The sequence below is a fragment of the Schistocerca nitens genome, chromosome 5 (assembly GCF_023898315.1).
Source record: "Schistocerca nitens isolate TAMUIC-IGC-003100 chromosome 5, iqSchNite1.1, whole genome shotgun sequence".
Taxonomy (NCBI): domain Eukaryota; kingdom Metazoa; phylum Arthropoda; class Insecta; order Orthoptera; family Acrididae; genus Schistocerca; species Schistocerca nitens.
This window is the reverse complement of record NC_064618.1, coordinates 419171341-419183883: the sequence shown is the minus strand read 5'-3', so window position 1 is coordinate 419183883 and position 12543 is coordinate 419171341.

The window sequence follows — 12543 nt, the reverse complement described above, 5'->3', positions numbered from 1 at the left end:
TAGAACTACTTAAACCTAACTAACCTAAGGACATCACACACATCCATGCCCGAGGCAGGATTCGAACCTGCGACCGTAGCAGTCGCACGGTTCCGGACTGCGCGCCTAGAACCGCGAGACCACCGCGGCCGGTTTCTGAAGTGTCTTCAGTCACGTCTGAGTGGTGGTCCAGATCCTTCCCATGTTCATTGGAAAGGAAATAATATATATTTACTAGGCTGTCGGACCCCCCTCCGTCTAATAGGAGCTGCTCATGCGTGGTTGGCCGGCCGGTGTGGCCAGGCGGCTTAAGGCGCTTCAGTCTGGAACCGCGTGACCGCTACGGTCGCAGGTTAGAATCCTGCCTCGGGTATGGATGTGTGTGATGTCCTTACGTTAGTTAGGTTTAAGTAGTTCTAAGTTCTAGGGGACTGATGACCACAGATGTTAAGTCCCATAGTGCTCAGAGCCATTTGAACCATTTTTGAACCATGCGTGGTTGTTTACATCTTTGGGCGGATTTATTGACATCTCTGTACAGTCAAGGGGACTGTGTCTGTGATACAATATCCACAGTCAACGTCTATCTTCAGGAGTTCAGGGAACAGGAGTGATGCAAAAAGTTTTTGATGTGTGTAGTTCATATAGCTGTCTGGGCACGGCGTCGTTTCCATTATCATCGTTCAGCGAGGTTTACGGCGGCATCGGATTAAGGAGGAAGTCGACCATGCCCCTCCAAAGGAACCATTCCGGCATTTGCTTGAAGCGATTTAGGGAAATCACGGAAAACCTAAATCAGGATGGCTGGACAGGGGGATTGAACCGTAGTCCTCCAGAATGCGAGTCTAGTCCGCTACCCACTTCCTCACCTGCCTCGGTAGCTTACTGTAGCGTTCGCATTTGCTTACAGATGTGTTTGGCTTTGGATAAGTTCCACCATGAGCAAAACAGAGGAAATAAATGTGGTTGCTCAAGCGGAACATTTTTAAAGAAGAATGGTGTATTTGTTAAGATATTTGACTCTGATCGTATTAGAGGGAGCTATAGAAGCTACAAACATTAGGGAATAAAAATATTGGAATATATCGAACAAACGCTGGGTGATAGTGCTAGAGATGAAGAGATTGATGTAGGGGAGTAAATCATGGCAGGTCACATCAAACCAGCTACATACAGCGCGCATGCTGTTGGCTGCATATCCTCCACGTGTCACTACTTATCATCCAGCCTTAGTGTTCTTCCCAGTGCCGCAGTTTTAATGGCCACCAGAGTACATCAATGAACTTGTTAAGTCAGTAGTTAAGGATTGACTAAAAGACGATCGAATTATTGCGGTAGATGTATTTCTTATGAAGTAAATGCACATTTCAAATTATCATACCGACACATCAGCCACATGATGGCAGTAAGTAGGAAGAAGGGAAGATTAGAATTCAACGTCCCGTCTTATACACGGTTAACAGGTTCAGATTACAGAAGGATGGGGAAGCATATCGGCTGTGGCGTTTTCAAAGGAACCATCCCCACATTTGCCTGGAGCAATTCAGGGGTATTACGGAAAAGCTAAATCTGGATGTCTGGACGGGGTTTTGAACCGACGTCCTTCCGAATGTGAGTCTGTTGTGCTTACCATTCGTATGGTCGTATGGTTCAAATTATCATACCGACACCTCTGGCAAAGTACTACACTATGTGATCAAAGGTGTCAGGACACATGACTCAAAATGTCTCACAAGTACGTGGCGCCCTCCATCGGTAATGCTGGAATTCAGTATGGTGTTGGCCCACCATTAGCCTTGCCGACAGCTTCCACTTTCGCAGGCATACGTTCAATCAGGTGCTGGAACGTTTCTTGGGGAATGGCAGCCCATTCTTCATGGAGTGCGGGAGAGGGATTGATGTCGGTCGGTGAGGCCTGGCACCAAGTCGGCGTTCCAAAACATCCCGAAGGTGATCTATATGATTCAGGTCAGGATTCTGTGCAGGTCATTCCATTTACAGGACGTTATTGTCGTGTAACCACTTCGCCACAGGCCGTGCATTATAAGCAGGTGCTCAATCGTGTTGAAAGATGCAATCGCCATCCCCGAATTACTCTTTAACTATGGGAAGCACTAAGGTGCTTAAAACATCAATGTAGGTCTGTACTGTGATAGTGCCAGGCAAAACTATAAGGAGTGCAGTCCCCCTCCATGAAAAACGCGACCATACCATAACACCACCGCCTCCGAATTTTACTGTTGGCACTACACATGCGGGCAGATGACGTTCACCGAGTATTCGTCATCGGATCGCCACATTATGTACCGCGATTCGTCACTTCACACGACATTTTTCCACCGTTCAGTCGTCCAATGCTTAACGCTCCTTACACCTAGAGAGGCGTCGTTCGGCATTTACCGGCGTGATGTGTGGCTTATGAGCAGCCGCTCGACCATGAAATACAAGTTTTCTCACCCCCGCCTAACTGTCATAGTAGTTGCTGTGAATGCTGGTGCAGTTAGGAATTCCTGTGTGATGGTCTCGACAGATTTCTGCCTATTAGACGTTATGACCCTCTTCAACTCTTAGCTGTCTCTGTCAGCCAACAGACGAGGTCGACCTGTAGGCTTTTGTGCTGTACTTGTCCCTTCACGTTTGCAGTTCACTATCACATCGAAACAGTGGACCTAGGGACGTTTAGGATTGTGAAAATCTCGAGTACACACGTATGACACATGTGACACCGCATCACCTGACCACGTTCGAAGTCCGTGAGTTCCGCGGAGCGCTCATTCTCCTCTCTCACGATCTATAATGACTACCGAGGTCGCTGATATGGAGTACCTGGCAGAAGGTGGCAGCACAATACACCTAATATGGAAAACTTATGTTTTTGCTGGTGTCCGGATACTTATAATCACATAGTGTATGTCTTCTGCCATTGCAAATAATTCACCGTCACGGTACTGGGACAAAGATGCGTGAACGCATTGCGCGAGTAGTGGATAAGATACTTGACTCTGTGTTTCATGTACTCTGTGGTGCGATTGTTCGCCAGTCAGTTGTGCAGCGCTGGAGTATTCTTATTAGAGGCACAGTAGCGAGCAGTTGGGTTTCAGAGGAGATCTGATATTTGCGAATCTGCGAGAAATTATTTGAATAGTTTATTATGGATAAGAAAACTGTTCATAAAAAAATTTCAATGATAGTATTTATGGAAGAAACTTTTGGAGGAATTTTTCAAGGTGATCAATGCACGCGCAAGCATGTAGCGTTTGTTTGTCAGAACTAATCATTGAAGGAAGTTTTTGTCCATTAGGTTACAAATAACATTCATGTGTTGTGTTGATGTGATCTTTGTTTTCATTATGTCACAAAATACGCAATTGGTTAAAAATATTGTATTTTCGTAATTTCTTGGGTCTTATTATGTTGTACAGTCCTTTTAACACTAATCAGAGTTTAATTTTTCAAGAAAGATTTTCTTTAAAGTAAATGCCTCCTCCGTCATTCTTAGTAAAGTTTAAAATATTTTGCCTTATGTGCATTGCATGTCACAGCACATGCAGTCACGCACTGTTTCTGATAACGAAAGAAAAGTTTTAGAAGGTTATATTTGTTTAGTTGTTTCGTTCGGTGATTTCAATTTGCTTGGTTCAAATGGCTCTGAGCACTATGGGACTTAACTGCTGTGGTCATCAGTCCCCTAGAACTTAGAACTACTTAAACCTAACTAACCTAAGGACATCACACACATCCATGCCCGAGGCAGGATTCGAACCTGCGATCGTAGCGGTCGCTCGGTTCCAGACTGTAGCGGCTAGAACCGCACGGCCACTCCGGCCGGCTCAATTTGCTTCCTAGGACGTCAGTACACCAGACACAAAATAGCAAGCTGCGCAAGACTTAAGTTACTTTTCTTTCAAGGGAGGTCTTGATTTGCATTCTTGTGAGCAAACAGGACGTCATCAGAATTTTCAGGTGTTGTACTAAGTAAGCAGATTAATTTACAGAGAACATTGAAGATAATACTAAAATGTTGTTTTCTACGTAATTGGGCAGTACTTTACTTTGTGGATATTTTAAGTCGGACACTTAACTTCATATTAGGTAATTTTCATAAAGTACTCCAGTAAAGCCTTTCAGTTAAATAGTTTTCACTGAATACACAATTAGTTTCTTTTGGGTTTTGATTTATTTTCTTTACTTAAAATTCAGCAGTTTCACTAAGATTAAAGTTATGCTTCGCGACACTTTCACATGCGAAACACAGAACGAACCAGCAACCACTTTTTATCGGCAGCTTAAAACCATATCTAAAGCACACGTTACACGAGGAGAAAGTTTTGGCACTGATCGGCCAGAACATTATGACCAACAGCCTAATAGCCGGCATCTCCATCTTTGGCACGGACAACAGCGGCGATGTATTGTGGGAAGGAAGCAATGGGGTCTTGGTAGCTCGCTGGAAGGAGTTGGCACCACGTCTGCACATACAAGTCACCTAATTCCCATAAACTCCGGGGAGGGGGTCGATGAGCTCTGACGCCACATTCACTCACATCCCAGATGTGTTTCATCGGCGAGTTGGGGGGCCAGCACATCAACTGGAGCTCTCCACTGTGTTCCTCGAACCATTCCACCACACTCCTGGCTTTGGGATATGGCGCAATATCTTGTTGATAATTTCCACAGCCGTCGGGAAACATGACCGTCATGAAGGGCTGTGCGGGGTCTGCAACCAGTGTTCGATACTAACTGGGTGGCATGGTGCCTTGCACGGGTTCCACTGGACGCATGGCTGCCAACGTATTTTCGTGGTGTTAACACTGGAACGTGCATGGATCGTCGGCTGCGGAAGCCCGTCGTTAGGAGTGTTCGATGCACTGTATGTACAGACACACTTGTACTCTTCCCACCATGTAAGTCTGATGTTACTTCCGACATAGTTCACCACCAGTCAGGTTTTACCAGTCTGCCAAACCTACAACGTCCGACATCTGTAATAAGTACTTATATGTCCGAAAGAACAGACACCATATCCATATAAGTATATAGTTCTGGCAATGCCAGCCATGACCTTCTTCTGTGCAGATGCACACATATTCGCCGAAGTCTTACGGGACTTGGAATGAATGTCTTCCACGATTAATGAGTCTGTTGGGGTGGGACACTACATATGTAGTGTGTGGACATACAAGGTGAGAATGTGGGTCTCGCGGGAGGCGTGCGCGAGATAGTCCCTGCAGTCTCCCTATCCTCTGTGCCCTCGGTGGCTCAGATGGATTGAGCGTCTTCCATGTAAGCAGGAGATCCTGGGTTCGAGTCCCGTTTGGGGTACACATTTTCACCTGTCCCCGTTGATATATATGAACGCTCGTAGGCAGCTGACGGTATTAATATGATTCTAATTTCTGTAATACGTGGTGTCCGTCCGAGGACATTTGGACTTGGTTACGCCTTGGTTTCGCTGCGTTCTACGTTTTGAAGACACTCATCATAGCACATCTCTAACACCGAGCAAGTCGTGCAGTTTCCAAAATGCTCGTGCAGAGCCTCTGGCCCATCACAATTTGTCCTCGGTCAAATTCAGATAGATCGCGCTCGTTCTCCATTCTACACACGGACAACACGCTCATTGATACTAAAAGCACTGTGCGTGTGTCTCAACAGCAGTCGTTTCTCGCCAGGTGATGCTGCAATCGCCTCGGCGGGTTTATATCGATAGTAAGTCACTGGTCATAATATGCTGGCTGATCAATATAGATAAAAAGCATAGGAAGGGTATCCGAGCGGTTCTAGGCGATACAGTCTGGAACCACGAGACCGCAACGGTCGCAGGTTCGACTCCTGCCTCGGGCATGGATGTGTGTGATGCCCTTAGGTTATTTAGGTTTAAGTGGATCTAAGTTCTAGGGGACTGATGACCTTATATGTTAAGTCCCATAGGTCTCAGAGCCTTTTTTTTGCGTAGGAAGCTTACTTACACATTGGGCAGCCTCACTCGTGTTGTAGCATGTGCCGGCAGTGGACAAGACAACGAGAAAAAAGTTTGTTGTAGGTGTCCATCGGGATAAAATTAATTGTTGGTAAGGCGGGTGCCAGGTTGAGATTCATTGGGAGAGTCCTTAGAAATTGTAGTCCATCAAAACACTCGTTCGACCTGTACTTGAGTATTGCTCATCAGTGTGGGATCCGTACCAGGTCGGGTTGACAGAGGAGATAGAGAAGATCCAACGAAGAGCGGCGCGTTTCGTCAAGGGTTATTCGGTAAGCGTGATAGCGTTTCGGAGATGTTTAGCAAACTCAAGTGGCAGACTCTGCAAGGGAGGCGCTCTGCATCGCGGTGTTGCTTGCTGTCCAGGTTTCGAGAGGGTGCGTTTCTGGATGAGGTATCGAATATATTGCTTCCCCAAACTTATACCTCCCGAGGAGAACACGAATGTAAAATTAGAGAGATTAGAGCGCGCACGGAGGCTTTATGACAGTCGTTCTTCCAGCGCACCATACGCGACTGGAACAGGGAAGGGAGGTAATGACAGTGGCACGTAAAGTGCCATCCGCCACACACCGTTGGGTGGCTTGCGGAGTATAAATGTAGATGTAGATGTAGATATCGTGTGAATTATTGATACAGTGTACTGCAGTCGAAAATGAGGGTGAAACATCCTTCATCGGTCACCAGGAGGTGCGGAAGTCCCGTGAGGTACAAGTGAGAATGGACAGGCATACAGTCTGCGTCAGCCAGTGCTCCTGCCCAGTCAGTATGTGACGGCAGCGAAGGCGGTTCCGGCCGGCGCATTCATTACCGTGGCCTGTCAAAGCGGCCGGACGGCGGCGACGTCTGGGGAGGGCCGGGCAGGGCTGCGTGGGCGTTGCGCTGGCGGTGGCGCTGGTGGCAGCGCGCCCCACTAATGAGGCCAGCCGCTCGCGCCGCTACACGCTAATTGGGACAGTCGCAGTAATGAGAGCGTGTAGCGGCCGCGCCACGCCGAGCCACGCCACGCGGGGACACGCCTGCTGCCGCCCGGGGGCGCCCCAGAGGCCCCGGCGCTGACCAGCGCGCCGATGCGTGGTGCAAAGGCTGTGGACACAGTAGCATCGTCCTCGGTGTAGCGTTCAGTGTCAACCTGAAGTCCCGTCATACCGGGCGACAGGTAGGAGCAACATACAGTGTGAATAGTTACAGGGGACCTCCCAGTATCACGTCGAGGCGCCTTTTGCCCGGCGTAGTACATCGATGTCGCATGGACGCTATTCCTTGGAAGTGCTCTGCACAAACAATGAGCCATGCTGCCTCTATAGCAGTCCATAATAGCGAAAGTGTTAGCGGTGAAAGATTTCAGGCACGAACTAATCTCCCATAAACGTTCCATTCATTTCGGGTAGTTTTGGTGGTCAAATTATTCGCTCAAATGGTCCGGAATTTTCTTCAGACCAATCAGCAACAATTGCGGCCCGATGGCATGGCAAACTGTCATTCATAGAAATTCGATCATTGAATGGCTGGGAATGGTCTCAAAGTAGCCGAACATAACCATTTCCAGACAACGAGCTGTTCAGTTGCACCAGAAGAACCAGTCTGTGCCATGTAAATACAATACTCACCACTACGCGGCCACCAGCCTGCACCGGGCGCCTTGTCGCCAACCTGGGTACATGGCTTCGTGGGATCTGCGCTACACTCGAACCTTACCACCAGTTCTTACCAATTCAAATTGCGATTCACCTGATCAGGTCACCGTTTTGCAGTTGTCTAGTGTCCAACGAATATGATTACAAGCCCAAGGGAGGCGCTGCTAGCGTTGTAGTGCTGTCAGCAAAGGCAGTCTTCTGTCGTAGTCCATTAACACCAGATATCGCCGTACTGTCTACATCTGCATCTACATTTATAATCCGCAAGCTACCCAACGGTGAGTGGCGGGGGGCACTTTACATGCCACTGTCATTAACTCCCTTTCCTGATCCAATCGCGTATGGTTCATGGGAAGAACGACTGCCGGAAATCGTCCGTGCGCACTCGAATCTCTCTAATTTTACATTCGTGATCTCCTCGGGAGGTATAAGTAGGGGGAAGCAATATATTCGATACCTCATCCAGAAACGCACCCTCTCGAAACCTGACAGCAAGCTACACCACGATGCAGAGCGCCTCTCTTGCAGGTCTGCCACTTGAGTTTATTAAACATCTCCGTAACGCTATCAGGCTTACCAAATAACCCTGTGACGAAGCGTGCCACTCTTCTTTAGATCTTCTTTACCTTCTCTGTGAACCCGACCTGGTACGGATCCCACACTGGTGAGCAATATTCAAGTATAAGTCGAACAAGTGTTTTGTAAGCCACCTCCTTTGTTGATGGACTACATTTTCTAAGAACTCTCCCAATTAATCTCAACCTGGCACCCACCTTATCAACAATTAATTTTATATGACCATTCCACATCAAATCGTTCCGCACGCATACTCCCAGATATTTAACAGAAGTAACTGCTACCAGTGTTTGTTCCGCTATCATATAATCATACAATAAAGAATCCTTCTTTCTATGTATTCCCAATACATTACACTTGTCTATGCTAAGGGTCAGTTGCCACTCCCTGCACCAAGTGCCTATCCGCTTCAGATGTTCCTGCATTTCGCAGCAATTTTCTAATGCTGCAACTTCTCTGTATACTACAGCATCATCCGCGAAAAGCCGCATGGAACTTCCGACACTATCTACTAGGTCATTTATATATATATTGTGAAAAGCAATGGTCCCATAACACTCCCCTGTGGCACGCCAGAGGTTACTTTAACGTCTGTAGACGTCTCTACATTGAGAACAACATGCTGTGTTCTGTTTGCTAAAAACTCTTCAATCCAGCCACACAGCTGGTCTCATATTCCGTAGGCTATTACTTTGTTTATCAGGCGGCAGTGCGGAACTGTATCGAACGCCTTCCGGAAGTCAAGGAAAATGGAATCTACCTGGAAGCCTGTATCTAATATTTTCTGGGTCTCATGAACAAATAAAGCGAGTTGGGTCTCACACGATCGCTACATCCCGAATCCATGTTGATTCCTACAGAGTAGGTTCTGGGTTTCAAGAAATGACATGATACGCGAGCAAAAAACATGTCCTAAAATTCTACAAGAGATCGATGTCAGAACTATAGGCTTATAGTTTTGCACATCTGCTCGACAACCCTTCTTGGAAACTGGAACTATCTGTGCTCTTTTTTAATCATTTGGAACCTTCCGTTCCTCTAGAGACTTGCGGCACACGGCTGTTAGAAGGGTGGCAAGTTCTTTCGCGTACTCTGTGTAGAATCGAATAGGTATCCCCTAGCGGATACATTCGTCGTACATCCCACATTGATTTCAGTGGTTCTTTCACCTAGTGTTGCTTGTCTGCTAGCACTGACTATTCCATACAGACGACTTCGCTCTCGGTCGTTAAATGAAAGCTGTTGGCCACTGCGTTGGACGTAATAAGAGATAATGCCCGAAACTGGGTATTCTCGGAACACTCTTGACACCGAGGATCTTGGAATATAGAATATCCTGACTATTTCCAAATTGGAATGTCCCATTCGTCTAGCTCCAACTACCATTTCGCGTTTAAAGTCTGTTAGTTCCCGTCGTGTGGCCATCCGGACGCAATTATAAAAAGTCTGAGCGCATATAAACTGTTACCACCCTGATCTTTGTCTTTTACAAAGGAAACTATAAGTCCCTGAGGTTACGAGATTGTTGGTGGTAACCAACAATACTGAAATTTTTTTGCTCGTAAACTAATAGTAATACGATAAAACTTGTACGTCAGAAAGATACAAGTAAATAATTATGTACTAAAAATGATATGAAGAACAATAGTTCATAAGTACAAGAATGAGTACATCAGGTCTATTAAGACAAGTATGGAACACAATGGTGTCCATGCAACTGGATGTAGCAAATGTTCATGTTCAACGTCCAAGATATTATGCACATTTAGTAAGATATCAAGTACAAAAAAAAAAAAAGAAATATCATAAAAAGGATGTACTAGGGACGGTGTATAAAGATGAAGTCATAGTGTATGAAAAATATATACAAAGTAATAGCACAATGATAATATTAACCGTTCAGAAAGTAACCTCCGGTTGATTTAAAAAAATACACCAAGTTAAATAAAAATATTTTAATATATACATCTTACAACTACATCTTTGCACTATTTTTCTACATAGTCTCCATAGCGATTGAGGCACTTATCGTATCTCTTCACAAGTTTTGAAATTCCTTCTGCATAAAAATCACCCGCTTGTGCCTGGAGCCAGCCTGTGACCGCATCTTTGAGCTCTTTGTCGTCATCAAACCGCTGTGACCCGAGCCATTTCTTCAAATGCATGAAGAGGTGATAATCACTTGGCGCCAGGTCTGGGCTGTAAGGTGGATGGTTGATAACGTCCCACTTGAAGGACTCAAGAAGGGCCGTTGTTCTGCGAGCAGAGTGAGGACGGGCGTTATCGTGCAAAAAAAAAAAAAACGATACCGGAAGTCAGCATACCACGGCGTTTGTTCTGTATAGCCCGTCGTAACTTTTTTATTGTTTCACAGTACACGTCTTGATTAATGGTCGTACCACGTTCCATGAATTCAACCAACAACACCCCTTTGGCATCCCAAAACACCGTTGCCATCAGTTTTCTGGCAGCAAAATCTTGCGAGGCTTTTCTTGGTTTGGTAGGCGAATTTGAATGTGCCCACATCTTTGATTGTTCTTTTGTCTCAGGGTTCACGTACTTAATCCAGGTTTCGTCACCGGTCACGATTCTGTTTAACAATGGTTCTCCTTCGTCCTCATAACGTGACAGAAAGTCTAATGCAGAGGCCATTCTTTGAGTTTTGTGGTGGTCGGTAAGAATTTTGGGCACCCATCGTGCACAGAACTTACGGTAACCCAATCTTGCTGTCACTATCTCGTACAAGAGAATCTTAGAAATCTGTGGAAAACCAGTAGACAACTCCGACATTGAGAAACGTCGATTTTCATGAACTTTTGCATCAACTGTCTGAACGAGTTCGTCAGTCACCAATGATGGTCTACCACTCCTCTCTTCATCATGAACGTTTTCTCGTCCACTTTTAAATAAACGTACCCATTCACGGACAACTCCTTCACTCATAACTCTTGGTCCGTACACGGCACAAAGCTCACGATGAATAGCTGCTGCAGAATATCCTTTGGCTGTAAAAAAACCTTATGACAGCACGCACTTCACATTTGGCGCGGTTTTCTATTGCAGCACACATTTCAAACTCCCACAAAAACTAAACTAGTGCAGGTACGACGTTCACTCGACCACGGCTTGATGCCGACTGTCCTGTTGAGTGCGTGAACGCACAGATGGCGTCACTACTCCCCCCACAACCCGCACTGTGACCAATCGGAGGTTACTTTCTGAACCGGCCTCGTAGTACGAGGGACAACCGCAGCCAAAAGAAGTCATCTTACCAACTTGAGTATTAACCGCTTGGCTGCACTTAAAAAAAAAAAAAAGCGAAAAGAAATGGAAGATTGAGACAACGTCCCGTCGACATCGAGGTCATTAGTGGCAGAGCACAAGCTCGAATTTGATCAAGGATGTGGAAGGAAATCGACCGTGCCCCTTCAAGGGAATCATCCCGGCATTTGCCTGGAGTGATTTATGAAAAATCACGGAAAAGCTAAATCTGGATGGCCGGACTCGGGTTTGAGCCGTTGTCCTCCCCAAAAGCGACTCCAGTGTGCTAAACACTGCGCGACCACGCTCAATGGCTGCACTTGTAAATAGTTTATTTCACGACCGGATACGTAGCCTAGCAACCACCTGAAAGACACGTTCATGGGTGACTTGTGGATTGTGTTCCGACGAATAAATGATGTTGTGGAGGTTGAATATATCTTCATGAGTGCAGCTAAATTCGTCCGTCCATATCACATTATTTATAAAATGTTCGTTATCTTCTACTTGGAGCAAAGTCCATTCGCAAGAATGCCCTCGTCGAATGAGATGTTGAGCAAACGTGTAATGATAAGGATGAAGTTCTTCGTCGTGCAACCCTTGACTGTCAGTCTTTGATACATCTAGCACTGCCTTGCATATCATGGGAACTCCTCCAAGATGACTGGTGAACGGTTTCAAGAACCGCGTCCTCTGTTTGTGCACTACGTCTAGTCCTTGAACGACGTCTTTCCCGAAGACGTTGCTTCAGGCGACGGAAAACATGCTTATCGTGATGGCGCCTTTGAGTGTACGGTGCAGCGTAAGCACGAGCAGCAGCAGCAGCAGCAGCTTGGTTATCGGAAGCATCCAGGTCCAAAATCGTATCGACGTATTCATCGCTCGTATGCTCCATCGGAAAGCCGCCCTGCATGAACTTGACGGCACCAGTTACGGTTGTACACTGCGCGATTGGTAGACTCATGCATGAAGTTTAATGGCTCCCACTGTCATGTGATAGGCTATTATCATGTGACAAATTATGTCCTGCTTATAAACAACGAGCAGTAGAGAACAGACATCTAAAATGTAATGAGAAAAGCCTGATGAACATTCGAACCATAGCTCAAT